A 20,378-nucleotide genomic window follows, 5' to 3' on the forward strand; every position below is an offset into this window, starting at 1 on the left:
AGTGAAAACCCACCCAGAACAGTTTCAGTACAATTCCATGCCATATATGGTGTAAAGCCAAGGCTGCTAGCCTTGGTACAGTACGTGATAAACTGTAAGAATTGTAAGAATATTCTTGGGTTCCTTTAATTATCGTTTAAGCAGACATTATGTACAGTACAACTAGATTTTGTTAATCATGGCTTAAGCAGATATCAGGCACTCTCAGTTCTGGTCAGGCTGCCCGAAGCTGACTCTGCCCTCACATCCCAGGCGTGTAGCCAGCTCACACTTAAGTTGCAGTTAGTAATTTTCCATTATTCTAGCAGGATAGTTAGTAAATGATGTTAGTAAATTATTTAGAGAGTTAAAGCAAACTAGTGAAATAAGGGAAATAAATGTTTGATCCCTCTTGGACGTATAGACCTTTTCTATGATTTGTTTTCAAATGTTTGTCTAAAAACTATCAGAATGATTTTTGCAGGTAAAGTATTTTTTAATATTAAATCTGATTTTCAGTTCAAAATATTTTTGAAAAAAATTAATGGCTTATCCCAGCAAGCAATTGGCACAAGACAGAACATAGCCTGGACAGAATGCCAGTACATTGCAGGGGAGACACAGACACTCACACGAGGGCCAAATTTCTCAGAAGACAATTAACAAGCCAGTATGTCTTTGGACTGTGGGAGGAAACTGGAGCACCCAGAGGAAACCCACAAGAACAACTTATGATTCTGATTCTCTTTCTATCCTCATTCTTCTTGATCTCAGTGCTGCTTTCGACACTGTGAATCGTGATATCTTGGATGTTTGAATCATTTCAAGCTTATTATTATTATAAGGGGACAGAATTTAAAATCCATACAGATAGCACCCTGGGAATTGAACCAAGGGCCCCAACACCTTACAACACCAATGCAAACCACTGTGCTACCACACCACCCTACTGACTTCCTATTGCACTCAGATCTTAACATACTTAGCAGTTGCTATTTTACCCTGTCTTGCAAGTGACTTAGTCACCTTTTTTACAGTGCCTTTGACAAACACTGTGATACTCGTAGCCACTTTCTTATAGCCGCCAAACTATTCTTCAGTCCTTTTAACTGCAAACACCAAAGTCTCACAAATGGTGAGTAGCTAATGCTGTACATACAGTACAACTAATACAAGACAACTTTAATTTTCATGCTATGTCGCTTTTTCAGTAACCATCCTGCTAGTCTACAATACCTTTTTTTTCATTTCAATGCTCTGTTCTATGGTCTCTCTGTCTTTTCTGTTTTAATTCTCTGGATGTTCAATTAATCAGGATTTGTTATCCATCTTTCTTCTCAGTGTCTGCCTGCTTTCATAGTTTTCTTAGTGGTCTTCTTCTTATAAAAGCTTTCTGACATACAGTACTTTCTGTTACCTTTTTTTCATTTCCTTTATTTCTAGGTGTGCAAGTAATGGTTCAGATGAGATCCTTCTATTTTAGGCCTCGACTCAAGCCTCACTAGAGTGAGAAAACTACAACGGAAATAAGAGTTTCAGAGGAAGCAGAAATAAGCTCTTTTAATAAGTGTATTTAACCCAAAAGGCTGTGTGACGATGGAACAAGCTTCCTAGTCACATTTTTGAATTCCATATCCTGGTTTCTTTTAAGAAATGGTTGGGTCAGAATTGACCTTATGTTCAATTAACTTCTATTTACCAATTGGGAAAGATAGGCTTCATGGTCTCTTCTAGTTTCTATGCTTTTTATACTTTTATTTGCTTATGAAAGAGTTGACATTTAAGACTTCATGTTGGGTCTATATTGTGTGATGATGTACTTTTCCTCACTGTGTATGTGATAGTAATTAAGTCACCAGAATCAAAACTCTCACTTCACAATGGGTCTAGCTTCAGCTAATTTCTATCACTTATTTAGCACTTTTCTGGACACTCCATGCAAAGCCTTTACAGCTACAGTAATAGGGAGTCCCCTCCATCACCATCACCAATGTGCAGCACCCACCTATTTGGTGCAATGAATCTGTATAAAAAGCCTTTCAAGAGACTTTGTTTTCATTTAGACAAGAACAGCTTGGATAAGAGCTTGAGTCCTGCCTAAACACTGAAGATGACATGGATGGCAATAGCATGATTGAAGGCCTTGTCTTTTCAGTATGATTTGTGATGACCTGTCTGTGAAAGAAAATGCCCAGAAAATGAGATAATCAGCTCCAGCAATCTGTAGATCTGTGAGGACAAGCCAGATCAGTACACTGGCCCTGGACCAGATCTGTTTGATCTTTCAGCATAGTTTTCAGACTGCAGTGACTCCAGCATGATTACACATCAGCAGAATGAAACTGGCTAATTGCATGAAAATGACGCTCATACTTTATGGCCATGTAGGGATATCATTGGTTAAATTATCCTTTTCTTACTGTGTTTCTTAAGGTAGAAAAATGGATGTATTTATTTACAAATGAATTAAATATACTTCCTTTTTTCCTTGAAAAAGCTGATTTTTGATAATGTACTGTACATACAGGTAGAGGCATTCCGGACCCATGGTAGCTCAGATGGCAAGGGTTTCTAGCTCCTGACCAGAAGGTCCTGGGTTTAACCCCAGGTAGGGGCAAGTGATTTAGTTTGCTCTAATTCCTTTCAGATGGCTCCCAGGTCCATTCAGCCTGCTTTCCAAGTGAGTACTGGGGGTTAATCCGTCTGGGGGTTATCGGGTGGCTGGAGCATGGCCCTTGCCACCCATTCCCGATGGGCTTTTATGGCCTGAAAAGGGACCTACCTACTTACATAGAGGCATTGGCATGAGTGTTATTTTTATTGTTGCATAGTTTAATGTAACTATAGAGGCACTAGAAGTGAGAAAACATAAGGAGGAATTTCTCTTCAAACCAGAAATGCAGAAATTTGGAACTGGAGGCCAGTAAAAATAACACAACATTCTCAAAAAGTGATCTACTTTTCCATCAGCCCTGATTTAAAAAACATTGATATGAAGTAATTCTACTGTAAGTCTTATAAATGGCTTAGTCTTTAACCCTTTTTCCCATTTTGTGATGAAAAGGAAAAATTTAATTTAGATAATTTAGTTAATTAAGATAAGTTCATGGGCTCAGGGTATATAAGGGTGTGGCAGAGTGGAGTGAACTGTCATTTGTGAGACCAGGTATTTGTGCTGGAATACAAGGAAACAAGCAATTATGGGTTTATATTAGTAATAATATATTTTTTTAAATTACAGCAAAACATTCCTGTTATATTTTCTTTTGGTATTGATAATGCATTTAAGTCAAATCAATAGTTTGATCTGATTCAGCATTTTTTAGTAATACTGTACTTCACATTCCAGGTTCAAGGCTAATTTATATGTATTTTGCACCACATGTTGGTAAGCCATTGCTCAGGAAGGAAGAGATAAATTTGTTTTTAAAGCATTGTATGGGAGGCATATGGAAAACACTGCCTCAATCAGAAATAGCGTCACAGTTTTCCCAAGAATTGCCAACAATCTTGAGATGCCTTTTCTGAGTAATGGCATGTATTTAAGTTGCAGTCATGAAGCCAAGAAAGGTGAGTGGGAAGAAATGAAAAAGCAGTGCCTTACTAATAAATATTAAACACTGCTTTGGGTACAAATAAGATTTAGACAGCTGACAGTAAAATAATCAATTGAGCAATTCACAGTAGCTCCTATTGCTTCCCACTAGCATATTCAGTACAGTATATATTGTATATTATTCCACCTTAAGAACACCCTATTACATTATATTGCTGCAGAACAGGCTATCAAATAAAAGACTGCATGGTGTTGAGGCTATTAGGGGCCCATTAATAATCTAATGCTGGACACCTGAATACTAAAGGATAGTACTGGTATCAAAGCCAACAAGTGCCAATGGGTTTTTCTTAGCCTAGATTGAAAAATGTATTTAAAGAGGACACCCTTGCCAAGACTTTTGTAGGATTTCTAACATGTGGTCTAAATGACAGTTGGAACTTTAGGCACATTTTCTTTTTAAATAGCAGTAACAGTCACATTGCTAAATAAAATACAGGTACATGTATTAAATATGATAAGCTGAAACAAGTGTGCACTCTGTCAGCTACGGAATGCTTTGTTTATAACCTCTAGGTTATTTAATATTTACTCTGTTTTACATACTATTTGAGAAATGCAAACTTTAATTTCAAATCATATACATTTCTGACAATTCTTCGATCTGATCTGTACTTTTTTGAAGTACAGAATACTATTTACATTTTACAATAGATTTCTCTATCATGCACTAATGTATTAAGAAGATGTATTGATATCCATCTATTTACTAACTGTTTCTAACTGTTACTAACTGGGGACTAGAGCATATCCTGGAAAGCAACAGGCACAAGGCAGGGTATACTCTGGACAAGACACCAGTCAATAGCAGGGCACACAGACACAAACACACAAAGACCTACACTAGGGCCAAATTTCTTAGAAGTCAAGTAACATACCAGTATGTTTTTGGAGTATGGAAGGAAACTAGAGTGCCCAGAAGAAAACCACATGAACTCCACAAATAGCACTGCAGGTCTGGGGATGAACCAGGGCCTCAGTGCTGCAAGGTAGTGATGCTAACCACTGCACCACAATGCTGTAAAGAAATATTACACCAAATATTACACTAGATAGTTCTATAAAAAATATTCTGATGAATGTTTGAGTCCTTAACCAGAATTTTTATACAGCAACTAAGACTGGCATTGCGACTAATACTTAATTACTCTTAAGGAGGTCACCCCAGCAGGCAGTCCCCCTATTCCAACAACCAGCCAGTTTGGGGACACACTCATTTTTAGACGTTTTAAGGGAGGAGCTTATTGGCAGACAGCTACTAAGACTCCTGCCACTGGAAAACCAAACATTTTTTTCCTTAAGGTATTGTGGCATCCTACACAAGTCATGCAACCTGCCCAATCCCAACATCTCCGACTTCTGAACAATCTGACTTGGACATGCAACCACTGCAATATGTCTTACAAAATGTATTTTTTTCTCTGAAATATTTACAGTGTATCTCTGAAAAATAAACAGTGTAAGTCAGAAATATGCTTGAATATGTTTTCACAGAAAACATAAGGGTATGTTATTAAAGACAAGAAAATAATCAGTTAAAGTATAGTGTAAAGTAAAGTATTGTGTGAATTATTGTCATTTATAACTCACCTGCCATTTCTTTTTTAAATGAGCATTCTATGGGAATTTAGCCAGTTAACCCAGATAGTTTGAATTAAATATAAAATCCTGAATATATTTTGGGATAATTACAAAAGATGATTTTTTTCTAGGATTTCCTGCTGTAACTATTATTAAGGAATATTACTAGACAAAAACAATATTCACATACAATCAAACAAACAGAATTAGAGCATAACAACCCTTATTGTACATGACCAAGTGTAAATTTGTGTAATGCTACCATCTGGTGGTTATACAAAGTACAGCCTTTTCAAGATAACATACGGTATGAATCAAATTCAGTGGCATACTGTACCTGAAGGACGAATTTTAGGAGTATTGTTTAGGCTTTTTTTTCCTGGCTAAGCAAACCAAGGTTACAGTATCTACAGTGTATCAGAAGCAGGTGAATATGACTTGTCCATTTCTCCAAGTACAGTCACTCATGAGGCTATTGATATAAAAATCTGACAGCAGGGACTCCATCATAAGTATTCGTATTTATATTCTGGATGTATTAAATTAAGCATTATTGCACCAGAATAAATGTACATAGCAATGGGTATGGCAATGTGTTGGCTATGACTTATTATGGGCTTTTCTACAAAGGATGATGAGAATATGCCATGTACAGACAGGCTGAGGGAGAGAACTATATTGTTCCTTCTTCACTGTAATCCCTAGATTTTTATCCCTGCATCACTGAAGAGATAATTGCTTCAATGGTATATACAGTATATGCAGCTGATAATATACAGGTATATAGAAACTGTCATGTCACACTATTTGTCAATTCCATTCACTATAAGCTCATTATAGGTACAATTCAGAATAAATTGACATTCTCCAGTATGATTGCCTGTAAAGCAGTAAAGGTCTAGCCCACAGCCTCTTGAGTGAGCATAAATCAGGACCCATACTATCTTAAAATACTCAATTTATTTTAAAACACAAAACATAGAGGGACACCCTCATTTGCAGACCTTGTGGGAGGGGTCTTACTGGCAGAAGACAGTTGCTAAGACTCCTTCCACCTGAGACCAAGCCTGTTTCTCTAAGGCATTGTCTCCTGTGACATCCTACGAAAGTTGAGACTCATACAACATGCCAACCCCAGCATCTCTGACTTCTGAATTCTAAACATTCTGTCCTGGACATGCACAAGCTGCAATATGTCTTACAAAATATACATTTGTCTCTGCAAAAATCTACACACAATGTTCTGTATATACAGTATGTATCTGTCTGTCTATATATACACAAGTAGCTCTCTATATGATGTTTAGTGAGGTTTGTAGCTATGGTGATGTTTTATATTACCAGGGGATTTTGGCTTAATGAATATGAATTGGGAAACTGAAAGGGAATAGAAACTGAAATGGATATACTGTATTTAATATGTGCTTCCTAGTCCAGTTTGTAAAAACACCTAGGAAAGAGTAGGTTTACAAGATGTTTTCAAGCGACCAGTCTGTAATTAAAAGAAAAATCATGATGGATCCACTTGGGAATAGTGACCGTAATGGTATTTTGATTTAAATTTGCTCTCCCTTAAATTTGACAATAATTAGTGTTTATAATTTCATAAAAAAGAATATGGGTCAAAGCTTACAGGTAAAGTACTAAACTTGTACTAAACAGTATACAAAGTGAATGTATACAAAGTGAATATACAGTAAGAAGAATATATGTATATACTTTACTTCACAAATGATACTAGAGGCCTCAAAACAAATTCATCCCACAAACAATTAAATCCAAGACGAGGCAAATATTTCCTAAATGGTTTAATGGAGAAACTGAGAAAAGAAAAATCACAAGAAATAAGAACTCTTCATGCTTTGTAAAAGGCCCAAGATTCAAAGATAAGATACACAAAGGTTCAAACGCAGCTCAGAAAATTAGAATGTATATTTTGGAAATTGAAAAGAATAATGCATTTGAGATAAAGTAATACAACACATTTTTCCAGCAGTGCAAAAGCAAAAAGTGTTCAATTACCCCTTTTCTCCCAAAAACAAAAATGCATCCAGATAAACCAGTAACTTGGTGTATTTAAAATACTTGTATTGTTCTGTTATTATGATAATGTAGTCCATTCTCTAAATAAAGTCTGTCCCAGGGATATAGACTAAATATAACTATAAGGGAAGGATCTTCCTTCCATGAAACAACACAGAAATCAGGGGCATTGTAGGTTGTAACATACAGTAGTTACTCTCTCTTTTCCTGTCACTTCTCATCTCCTCCTGTAAGTACCACCTGCTCTTTTCTGTCTCTTTTGTATACCACATGCTCACTTGGTGACCAGTCCAACTATCTGGTCTGTACTCAGATATGGATGATTTCTAGGACTTTACCACTTTAGTTATGCAAATACCTCCTTACCCCTTTATTCTGGGCATACAGCTACAGATACAGCAATGGCTGGGGTGAGGGATGGAACCACTAATTAATATATGTGTTTAAAAAGCTTTAATAGTTGCTCCTCAGTCAATCGTATGCAGTACCCTTGCACAGCAGTGTATATGTTACAGTAGGTAGTATAAAAAGAACAATTTATATATGTACTGTATATTTAAGGGTTGAAGAAGTTTAAGTAAGTAGATACTGTACGTCACACATCTGAAGAAGGCTCCACAGCCAAAACATTGTCTTTTTTCTTTTCCTTTCAGCATTGAATAAACCTTTACCTATTCCTACTGTATGTATACTTATGCTGAAACCAAATGAAAATATGGAAAGATGTCCTGTGCTATTCAGATGATCTAAATTGGGGTCTGCTAATACAGGTCTTGGTGACTAGTGTGTGTACATGCGTTTGGTGATGCAGGGATATTAATGACCATTATCATCTCACTATTTGCTTAACTGATCAATTTAAAACGTCAGTAAGCAGTGTGTAAGTCTAGTGGCAGAAAGGACTATAGCGTATTTATACCACACAATGCCACTAGAGACCTCCAACTTATTGCTGTGAAATATGTTACCGTTATGTATCGTAAATCTGGTTAGAATATTTTCATTCTCACACAGGACTTGTGAATAAATGAGTGTGTTTGGTTCAAAGTAGGTTTAAGATTGAATAGATGCCGTAAGAATGTGGGAGTGGAAGGAGCCGACACCCCGACTGAGGGACTGAGGCACCGGTGTGAGGTTAGCGAGAACCAAAAATAACACAAGAAAGGGGAAAAAAAACAAGAACAAAAAGGGAAAAGAAAAATGTGAACTGAGACATCCAGGATAGGCTTACCCTATTTAAAGGGGTCCAGTCTGGGAAAATAGAACAGTTTAGCACAGCGGTAACCAGACTGGACTTATCCTATTTAATGGGGTCCAGTCTGGAAGAGCAGGGAGCACAAAGCCAAAACAAAATAAAAAAAGAATACGCCCGGGTACAATCCCCTCCAGGACTGCCGTTGGAAGTTCCACCCCTTCTGGGTGTTTGCCCTGCTCGTCCCTTCGGGGGGTGTTCAGTGTGTTTTTAAAGCACCTTCTCAGCTGTGACTCTTCCTCAAGCAGCCAGTACAGCTGTGGCTACTAAAGTAATGCGTCACCCTTCATCTAGGGCTCCTCCTCCATACTGAACACTCCCCTGCTTAATGCCACAATGCGTACAGGTATGATTTAATGTTCACTGATTGGAAGCAACTCTGATTTAGGAGAAAAGTATGTCTTAATTCTCATGTTTATTAGTTAAGGTACATTCAAGTTTAATGTATTTTGTGAATTCACTGCTGTATGTGGGGAAAAACTCCCAATGTTGTAACTCTTAATATCTCATTTGAATTGCTATTCAGTATCCTATTTCAATGCCCTTGCTTACTGTACATTGCCAAAATCCTCTGTAGTTTATTTCATTCATATTTTCTCCATCTGATGAGTTGTGTGCTTAAGCAGTTGGTGTGAACATAAAGTTACAAACTATTCAGCCCATCATCCCATTTGGCAGTAAAGTTGTTGCTGTACAACACCCCAGGGGAATTTGCCAGTCCTTGTAATGCAATCCTTTAGATGTGACACAAAAAATAAACAAAAGCTGTCAGTTTGTTACTGACTTTTACAATGTGCATTACATACTAAATTAAGTATAAAACTACATATGCTTTTTGTGGTTCAGAGGTTTTTGAAACATTTCTCTAGGTTTAAGGAAAAATATAGATACTGTAAAGTAGATTTTATGGACAGCCTTTGAATGATAACATATCTCTTCCAAATGAAATAAAAAGCTCTTCAGCAACCTCAAATCAGAAAGCAGACTTTTGAAATGTGGTGAGGAAACTTCACTGATCTGATTTCTCAGATGCAATATATTATTATTTACTCTCTATATGGTCTATTAGAAGAATTAGCAAGTTAATTTGTGTCCAGAAGGATAGAAACCAAGGGCAGGGCAAGGGCATGTTTTTTTTCCTAAATAAAGGCAGAAATGAAGAGTTGTCTTCACAAGGGAGTGGAGAGAAGAAATTAGGAATTTGTAACAATTTCTCAGATGATGTGCACTGCACATTAAGCCTCTTACCCATGGGCTGCTCTCTCCTTCCCAGCAGAAGAGACTGACTAGATGAGCTTTGTGACTGTACTGATGAAACTGCTTATCAGTGCACACCAGGTGGGTTTCAGCCAGGCGTGACACATCTGGCGACATTCACAAGCAGGTAGTTTTAATTAATCAGGTGAAGCATGTTAATTTGCTTGTGGCACCAAGTTGATTGGATTCAGCAGCTCCTTCTGCACAGTCACACAGCTCTGTAACCTTGACTCCAGAGAATTGCAGGACATAATGCAAGCCAACAGTATGGCTGTGTGTGCACAGTTAGTAACGATCTCCTCTGTGTACTGTGGGATATGGAGCTACTGCTCTGAGTGTTTATTGTTTATCTGTTAATGAAGTCTAGAGATGTTCAGAAGCAAATCTTACTTTTAATCTTCTGCATTTGCTTACAGAGCTGTACCTTTCAAAGCTGAAGGTGAGTTTAAAGTGCTACATAAAATATTTGGTTTCACAGCCTTCTAATTTCTTACTGGGAGTCTATAAACAAAACTTAGTTTGTATAGGCTGTTATGTGTTAAATATACAGTAATATACAGTATGTACAGTACTAAACAATACTTGCTGTACCATTAAACTCAATTTCCTCATCTTGTTGCCTCATTACTGGTACTGTACTTCCATTTATCTATTTTGTAACAACTTAACCCAATACAGGGCTGTGGGGGAGCCAGAGCCTATCCCTGCAAGCAATGGGCACAAAGCATGATACAACCTAGTTGGCATGCCACGCCATTGCAGAGCACACACAGATAGACAAGAACACGCTCACATCAGGGCCAATTTTCCCAGAGGCCAGTTAACCAACCAGTATGTCTTTGGACTGTGGGAGGAAGCACCTAGAAGAAGCCCAAGGGGACAAAGAAAAGCCATGCAGGTAGTGTTGTAGGTCCAGAATTGAACCCAGGGCCTAGTAGTTTGAAGCAGCAATGCTAACAACTACACCACTAATGTACCCACTAATGGTACTTGCAGAGCCTTAAGCCTTAATTCTGCCCTAATAAGGATGTGGATTTCTATCATATTTCTAATAAAGGTTAATTAAGTTGAAACTCTCTGGGAAAACTTTGTGGTTGTTTGTCTTAAGTGGTGTGAATAATGCCGACACTTAGGATTCAGGCTAAGATAGCCTCATTTGAATTTTCTTACAATTTCAATAATTTAGGAGCATGATGTTTTGAAATAAACATATACCCCTAAGTAGAAAGAATTAACTGGACAGTGGAATTTTAGCTGCTGCAGCACAAGCCTGTAATTGTAGTATTCTCTTATGATTTTAAATTGAAAGTTAGAGATAATAGTTGTAAAAATGGTCTGTGCTACAATAATGGTTTTGGTCTTAATTTCTGCTTTACATATACAGTACCAGCACCTGTGTGTTTTAGCACTTCTACTGTATCTTGGATTGTAATAAACTCATTTTCTTATTGGGAAAACTGGAGATCTTAAACTGTAGTTCAGGTGGGTAGCTGCGTCAGCATGCGTAGGCTGCAAAGGAACAAGTAATTCCATGCTGAAAAAAAGAAGAAAGAGAACACAACGTTTCGGCCGTGGAGCTTTCTTCAGGTGTGAGAGAGACAGGGTAGTAGGCAAAGGTAAAGTAGCGGGAGAACAAAGGTTGGGAGGGAGGAGGAGTGAGAGGCGGGAGCAGGGGACAGAAAGAGAGGCCAATCAAGAGGTGTGAAGTCAGAATGGGTGCAGAGAGGTGTGAAATGAAACTTCCAATGAATGGAGAAAATTTAAAAGAACAGTAATCTGTCGTTAAGGGAAGGGAGAATGTGTGATCCTAACTGCAGAATAATTTTAGTTTCGGTGGTCTTTCTGATGTATGAGTTCGGAAAACCGTCTTTGAGAACACAGACGGAGAGATTAGAGTGGTCGTGGCCGTCAGAGGTGAAATGAGAAACAATGGGCTTGGAGAGATCTTTAATCTTCACAGCCCTGACGTGTTCTCTGAAGCGGTCTCCGAGTCTCCTTCCTGTTTCTCCAATGTAGATGGCTGGGCATTTACTGCAAGAGATACAGTAAATAAGGTTGCTGGAGGTACAAGATGCTGTCTGGGTGATCCGGAATTGTCCTGAGGGGTCTGAATGAGTGTGGTGGTGGCTGTGTACTTGCAGGTGATACAGCGAGCTCTGTTGCAAGGGAGCTCTGTTCCCTTAGAACAATTAGAACTAAATCAGAGGATCACCTACAGTGTTTGCAAATATTATTCTAGGGGAAAGTCCAAATTAATTTAGAAAATGTAGGTCTTGCCTAAATGACTTTATAGCAGTAAAAGACACTGAATAATTTTCTTTTGTTTCTCATATGTTTCTATGGAGATTTGGCAAATGGAAATCAGTATAAATAAAGGGTGAACACCAAAATTTTAGCCATGTGGTATCAGTGGAGTACAATAGGGTTCTAGGACTGTGACCATTGCCTTGGATCTCTGTCCTCCCCCACTCTCAATCTTCTCTTTAGCACCTTTAGCACTTGTACCAGGCATGCCTGTTTTCAATAGCATCCAGTATCTATTAACTGTCCTTGTCAGCTATTCTTCTGTCTTCTCAAACTGAAAGGTCTCTATACTTTTAAACTAGCAATGTGGTATACTGTATTTATCCACTGTAAGAATATGTACTAAAAGCCTGTTTTGACTACTATTTTTCATCCACACTATTTAATGTATTCTTGCTATTTCAACTTACTTAAAGCAGCATTGTATTGCACATACTGTACAGCTTTGTTAACCTCATTACCATTTTATTAATTTATTCTTGTTGTGCTTTCATGATTGTTGCTTACAGTATATGTACTTGTACTTGAATGTAAACTTCATATACTGTATATGTCTTCGTAAGCCAATAATAATTTTGAGGCATCATCTTCATGTTCAGTTTTAACAAACATGAAGCAGTTGCTATATGTACTGTATGCACTGTTCTGGAACAGTGTCTTTAATACCTTTGTGATCAGTTCCATCTGCAGATTTTATAGCCACAGCTCCTGTTTGACTTACTGCAGCTTCAAGTTTGCATGCACTGTCAATCACACTAAAATCTAGACAGAAGCAAGAAAAGACAGTCTGCAAATCCTTCAGTTAACTGTGTGTGACAAGAACTATATTTCAAAGTTCTGTCTTAGATTTCAGAACAACACACTGCTTAATGGAAGACTTCAGCTGCACATGTTATGTATTAAATAATATATACTGCAGGGTGAACCATTGAACCGTTTGAATAACACAAAGTTAAAATAAAATTGAGGGAAATTAGATTGAATATTATTTTTTTAAATTGTTAATCTTCTTGACACTTATGACTAATATGATATTTGTCAATGCTTTCTAATATTTTGTGACAATCTTCTTTATAATTTATTAAAAATAAAAGGTTTAGAAATCTGTCATTTAAAAATGCTATTAGATACAGCACCTTGAGATGCTTAAGATGTATTGTGTAACCATTGCAGACTTTTGAACATCAATACAAATGTTGTATTCCCAGTAGATATACAATAACATTACATATATACAATGTTATTATATATCTACTGAGAATACAATAATGATGTAAAATGTGAAAATACAAGCCTGTCAACACCTTGCTCATAAAAATATAGAAAATAATTTCATAAACACACCAGCCTGAGCAACAGGTAAGAATTCAATTCACTGTGCTAACTGTAGGCTGATTAGTTGGTGAAGAAAGCTCAGAAAGTTTTTAGTCCGTCTGAGTTCTAAGTATGGTTCCCCGGTTCTTAGAACTGAGAACTTATGTCTCCACTGGAAAGACAGACTCTGTGTCTGGGGCTGCTGAAGAAGGGGCAGGCTGGGGTTTAAGGGTTTCATGTCCACAGTTTCAGGCCTGTCACTCATCAGGTAAGGCTTGGTTAACATTTGGTCCAGGGTCTCTATCAAGTTGAGATATTGAAGACCTTGCAAGATAAAAATAGGCTAATTTGCTTCTGGGTTGTGTGAGATAATGTCGAAAAGACAGAGAGCCGCAATTTACAGTATTTGCATAGCAATTTATACTTTATATATATTTTGCATAGCAATTTAATATATACTCTATATACTGTATTTATACAGTATAAATATGAATATATATATTTATATGTATAGCAATTTATGCTGTACACTGGCATCAAGAGAAGTATGGGTATCTAAGTTTATGCAATTCCAAAGAAGTGAAGTTTTAGCTTGAATTGTAAGCCAGTGAAAATAAGGATTTGACAACTGACAGAGTTGTTTTGCTTGAATATGCAGATTTTGAAACTCACTCAGGCAGGTAAATGTAAGCCCTTCTCTGACTTGATACTTTAGGTTCTAAATACTTCTGTATTTTACTGGGAGCCAATGAGGAAAAGCCAGTACTAGAGTGTTCATGTATCTTAGGCCTGATAAGTACTGCAGCTGTAGTGTTTTGTATTAATTGATATTAATATAGGGTTTATATAGGGTTCAGTTTGGGCTTCTTAACAGTAGTGATAAAAAAGGCTAGACTGGATGTATTGCAGATACTGTATGACTTTTTTCTGCATCTTACATTAAAATGAAATGTTTTAATTTGGCAATGTCAGTAAGGTGAAAGAATGGAAAATGTTTTATGGAATTTTCAAATGTCAGATCAGGATGAAGATTATATCTATATTTTAGACTCACTTTTTTATTATTGATGCAGTAAGTACCTAATGAAACTAATGAACCTAATGAACGTTTATGAAATAATGATGTAGTCAGGCAGACTTACAGTGAAAAACACCATCTGATAATGAAGATGTACTCCCCTTTTGCAATGAGTAGTTTTGATGGACTAAGAAATGTTTTGACATCACCAAGACGGGAAAGTCATTGATGCAGTGGCACTAGGTTTCAGAGATATGAGCGTCCATCTATCATTAGCATTGCAGTGGAAGTCCACATTATGTTTATGAATAGTGATGCCTAAAGTGAGCAAGTAGAGCACGATCAGTACAGGGCCAAGAATGAAAGTTGATCCACTCCAATTTTGCAGTGGAAAGTATGAAGAAGCATTATCAATCTGGACATACCAATATAAATTAGATGATTAGATAAAATGGCTGGATATGCCTATTAAGTTTCTAAGAAGATCTGACATAAGAGATTTGTAGTGCTGTGGAAGTTTGGAAATATTATTGAAATTTTATAAAAATATTCTATAGAACTTCTTACTATCCTAGTTAAATTCCTAAAATATTTTAATAAATGTGTCTAATTGATTGAAAAATATACTGTTTCTGTGCTGTTGCCAGGATGGAAGTATGATTAGGCTTAAGATGGGGCCGCGTTCACCAACAATCTGCCATTCCATTACAACCTTCATTTATCCATTTTATATCTGCTTCCAAATCGGGGGTGTGGAGAAGAGTTTGTCCTGGAAAGCAATAGGCACAAGGCAGGGTATACCCTGAACAGGACATATAGATGCAAACATGCACACACTCACACCAGTGCCAATGTTCCCAGAAGGCAATTACCTGCCAGGATGTCTTTGTACTGTGGGAAGAAACCAGAGTACCTGGAAGACACCCGAACAAACAAGGGAAGAACATACAAACTCCATGTACAGTAGATAGCACCCAACGTCCAGAATGGAAACCAGGGCCCCAGCACTAAGGCAACAATGCAAACAACTATTCCACCATGCCATCCCCATACCTACTCATTATTGTAAATAGCCACACTGGGTGTCAATTATTTAATTATTGGTATTGGTTCTGGAAATGTACACTCACATGGGTATTGATTCAAATGTGTTTGGTATATAAAGGACATGCACAGGCATAGAGGTACTGTATTTTATAGTGAAGATCTTTGTCTTGTACAAAAAGGCTACAATTAAGACTCAGAGTAAGGTCTGTGTGAAATGGCTGAATAATATTAAGGAATGCAAGGTATTGCCAATATAATCAGTGACTGTCATGACCACCCCTTTGAGCTTTTTCAATTTGGGTGTTGATTTAGACTACCTAGTTTCAAATGCAATAGAACTAAGTTACCCTTTATTCCCACAACTATTACCCTGTTTAACTTGGGTAATTGACAAATATCTTACTACAGTATATTTATATAGTGTGTATTTATTTTCTTTCTCTTCATATATGTATGTATCGTATTTGTAAAAGGGTTGTGTTAAATGTATTGTGTATTCTATGTCTTTTACCTGCCTGTAAAAGCAAATTTCCCTTATTGGACAAAAAATGCATCTACAGTATGTTCGAGATAGTTTCATACTCAGATTGTTTATACTAAACTCAAAACAAAACTAAAATACTATAATCAAATACTAACAAAAACCTAACTCCTCAGCACAGTCCTGAAATCCAGAAATGTAACAGAACTGCTACAAAACACCTTAACAAACACTTTTTTAGGAGGTACCTGTTCATTTCAACTTTTGTACTTGCATACTGTAGCTTTTGTTTTCCCCCTTTGCCTTTTACCAAAAAAATCAGTCCTGTTATGTGTCACTGGGTTTATAAAGCAACTAGGCCTCATTATACCTGCCTGCAGGTGGACAGTATGCAGTTACTGCACTGTTGGTCACCATTTAGCTCAGTAACTGCCCTTGTTTCCCAGATGTGCCAAAATGGTTACTTCCTACAGAACCCTCGTAGGGATATCTCAGCTGCATGTTACACTCAGGAATGAAGACTCCTTCATGACCTGTCACAGTATAAATTAATGAATTAATAAAATGATAAATACATAAATATAGTTAGCTATTCCTATGCAAATAAGTTACCACAAATAAAATCTAAATATTTTTACAAAATTTAACAAACAAGCAAAGACATATACGAAACACAATAAACCAGAGAAAGTGACACACCTCAAGAGATCTGAAGTGTTGGATAGGCAGGAAGCACTGACAAGTTTTTCGAATTTAACTGAATGAATCGTTGTCCGGAGTTCATGAAAGAGTAAAAGAAACAGAACTGCATTTTGAAATTTTACGTTACAATATATTGAATTCCAGTGTATCCATCTGGGAAGAGCTTTTATCCTGTCAATAAATAATTTAAAGGAACAAGTAATTGGTTTATTCCATGCTGAAAAAAAGAAGAAAGAAAACAAAGTTTTGGCCGTGGATCCTTCTTCAGGTGTGAGGTAAAGAAGGCTCCACGGCCGAAATGTTGTGATTTCTTGTGTGAGGCCTGCGGTACTTCTCCAATAGCAAACATTAGAAAAGGGAGCAGTTGATCCTAATTTTTGCCATCCTTTTGCACGGTCTTCCTCAGCATGCTTTTCAGGGTCTTATTAAAGTGCTCCACTAGTCCGTCTGTTTGTTAGTGATATACCAAGGTTCTGATCTGATGAATACCCCAAAGCTTACTTAAGTCTCTCATGACTTTTGACATAAAAGGAGTTCCTTGATCGGTTAAGATCTCCTTAGAAATTCCCACTCTAGAGAAAATTTGTACTAGCTCCCTAGATATGGTTTTGGCTGTAGCTGCTCTTAGACAAGAAGGCAGGCATTAATGGCAAGGGAGAAACTGGAATGAGGTGGGTGCTTTTGTATTTATAGGATTTAATCTCTAGTATAGTTTCTAAACTTTTTAAATGTAGATGTTTATGAGATGAAGTGGAGTCTACAATGTAAAATATACTGATGGAAAAAAGAAACCCAACATTTACTCCACCATGCTTTGGCCCTCTCATCTGCATGGAACAGGCTGAAGAGTGACTCATCCTTGAAGAGGACCTGATGCCACTGCTGTCGAATCCATCGCAGCCTCTGTCTGGCCCAGGCCAGTCGGGTGTGACGTCTAGGAGGTGTGAGCAGAAGGCCTCTGACAGGTTGCTCTTCTCTAAGGCCAGCAGCACGGAGCCTCACTGTCCTGTCCAGCAGACAGTTTGAGCAGCAGTATGGGTGGCAAATCTGAAACGATTTCTCAGATGGACCAGTCTGATGTGTCAGTCCTGCTCTGGTGAGGTCACTCGGTGGCGACCGATTCTTGGATGGCCGTCTGTCCTGCCAGTGTGCTGAAACCTTCTCTGCAGTTGGGAAATAGTGGAGCAACTTACTCCACAGTGTCTGGCAACACTGGCACATGACATGCCTGCCTGCAACTAATGACCCTCTCCCTTAATTCTGGTGACATTCGAGGCATTATGGAATGCACAGAAAACTGACTAAGTGTGGCATTTTTCTTGCAGTGACCTAAGCTTGGAATTAAGGCTTTTTTAAAGGTGACCTGATCAGGCATTGTTACACCTGGACCTCGTTGGGTGCACCAGACAAACTTTCGTGTGAATGGCAAATTGCAATGCCTTACTGTGCAAGCTGTATAGGTGGTCAGAGGGCTTAAAACAAATTGACAACCTTTTGTGAAAGTACATAAGCTATAACTATAGTATTGCCATTCCAGAAAATGTTGTGCTTCTTTTTTCCATCAGTATATGTTATTATGAACTTTTTACATTTGCAACAAACCATTGTTCCACCAGCAACTTTGTTGGCTGTACTGACCTGTTAATTCACACCAATACAGTTGAATGCATGCCATAGTGTTTTTAGATTATGCTGTTACTTTTAATTTATAGACAGTTCACAGAGCTAGGTTTCCTGGATCATAAACAGCCTCTCAGTCCAAAGACTTTTCCTTTGAAAAATTAACTGGTGAATCCTGAATGTTGGTGCTATAAATCTAAGATTTGATAGGTCAAACCTGACTGAATATTTGTTTTATATAGTTGTGCTACCAGACTGATTCTGTAGTTAGTCTGACCTTGAAATCCTCAGACAGTGTCACAAATCTGCTGTCAATATAGATCAATACATTTATGGTGATAAAATAAAATAACTATAAATCTGACAGAAACCATATTTAGGATTTGACATTGGGGTGCTTTGTATGCTGGTGTAGAACTGTCTGGAGATTTTTATAAGTTTCTCAAATATTATATATAGTCATGCTCCTAAGGTACCCCACAGCATATCAATGGATTAGTGTTTCTATTAAAGGTTATATAAGCAATGACTTTAAGATCTGTTGCATTGAACATAGTACCAGTGTTCAAGTAATGAATAATTCTCCAATGAAAAAAATAGATGCTAATTGCATTAAAATATCTCAGCTTTGCATCTTTGCCTGTGTTTTTTGGATATTGGGAGGGACCGTCAAAATGTACAGGACCTTCTAAAAAAATTGAAAATATTAAACTGCTAGAAAGTATTAATTAGATTAAATTGTTGTGATTCAACAATCTGTACAGTTTCATAGGTGTTTAACACACCATAATGAAGTCAAATGACCTAGTACACAGTTCACATTATTTGAACACATTTATTATTAGTTTTACATGCTAGTTTGATTACTGTGCATCTCAATAATGCTTAAAACTTTCAACAGATAGATTTCAAAGATACTCCACTGACATCACTGTTTATCTTATTATTAATGCATATACTAATAATTAATAGTTAGTTGTGAGTAGAATTATTGCTAATGATACATAGCTTAATGAAATCAGTAGAGGGTTAGCATTTGGTGTAGTTTTAATATGTATTAAAACAGGCAGTAAAATACACTAAAATGTGTGACTTTGAACATACACTGATGGACTATTACAGGATACATAGACAAATATAATGAACTGTTGTCAGGTGGTCATGTACAGTATACTACTAAATCATGCCATGGCTGTGACATACAATACATGTTTTTTATGAACTAAGTGAAATAGACCAGACTTATCATGAATCATGCAGGATAGGGTGATGCGGAGGACCCAGATATAATATAGTAACTCTCCTGTCACACCTTCAACAGCTTGAAGACAAATAGTCCATGAAAAGAAAACCATTTGGAAGTATCTCATTTTTATGTGGGATATAACCTCATACTTCATTCCAGGAACAGATATTAGGTGTTGGACTGTCTATTTTAAGTGCATTAGCAGAGAGATTTCCTAGAAACTGTTTTTCAGGCAATTACTCAAGAGAGCAGAATTCACTGATCCCCACCATTACACTAGACTAATGCATGAATTGTTTCTGTGGGAGTGCAAACAAGCCAATACCATGACAATCTGTGAATGCCCCAGATTCGCTGCTACTGCTACTGGATGATGCGATGGCAGCCATAGTGCGCCAGAACACTCACCACACACCAGCTATCAGTGGGGAGGAGAGCAGAGTAATGAAGCCAATTCATGGAAAGTAAGGTGCTTGCTTTCCATATTTTCATTTGCATGAGTAAAGTTTACAAAAATAATTAACATTCATTGTACAAGAAAAACAGCTTCCTTCTGTATACTGTATGGCAACACATTCACTAACCTGACAAAAAGATGGAAGCTAGTGAAAGTGACAGAAAATGAGCTGGTTTATTAGCATGAATATAATAGGAAATGAGGACAGATAAATATGCAGGTTCGCTTTTTTATTAAGAGAAAACAGAGGCACAGATATGTATTTGTTCTGCTTGTGATTCTCACTCACTGTAGAATCCCTGGGCAAAAATAAGAAATAAAGAGGTTACTAATGTGAGTGTAAGCCCACTTTCTTATAATATAAGTTTGAGATTTTGCTCTCATGTTTCAATGATGAGTCAAAAGAAACCAATAGGTTTAAAGGATTTTTACATTTGTGTTGAGTTTTTGTTCCAATCATT

This window comes from Lepisosteus oculatus, chromosome 5 (assembly GCF_040954835.1).
Source record: "Lepisosteus oculatus isolate fLepOcu1 chromosome 5, fLepOcu1.hap2, whole genome shotgun sequence".
NCBI classification, from domain to species: domain Eukaryota; kingdom Metazoa; phylum Chordata; class Actinopteri; order Semionotiformes; family Lepisosteidae; genus Lepisosteus; species Lepisosteus oculatus.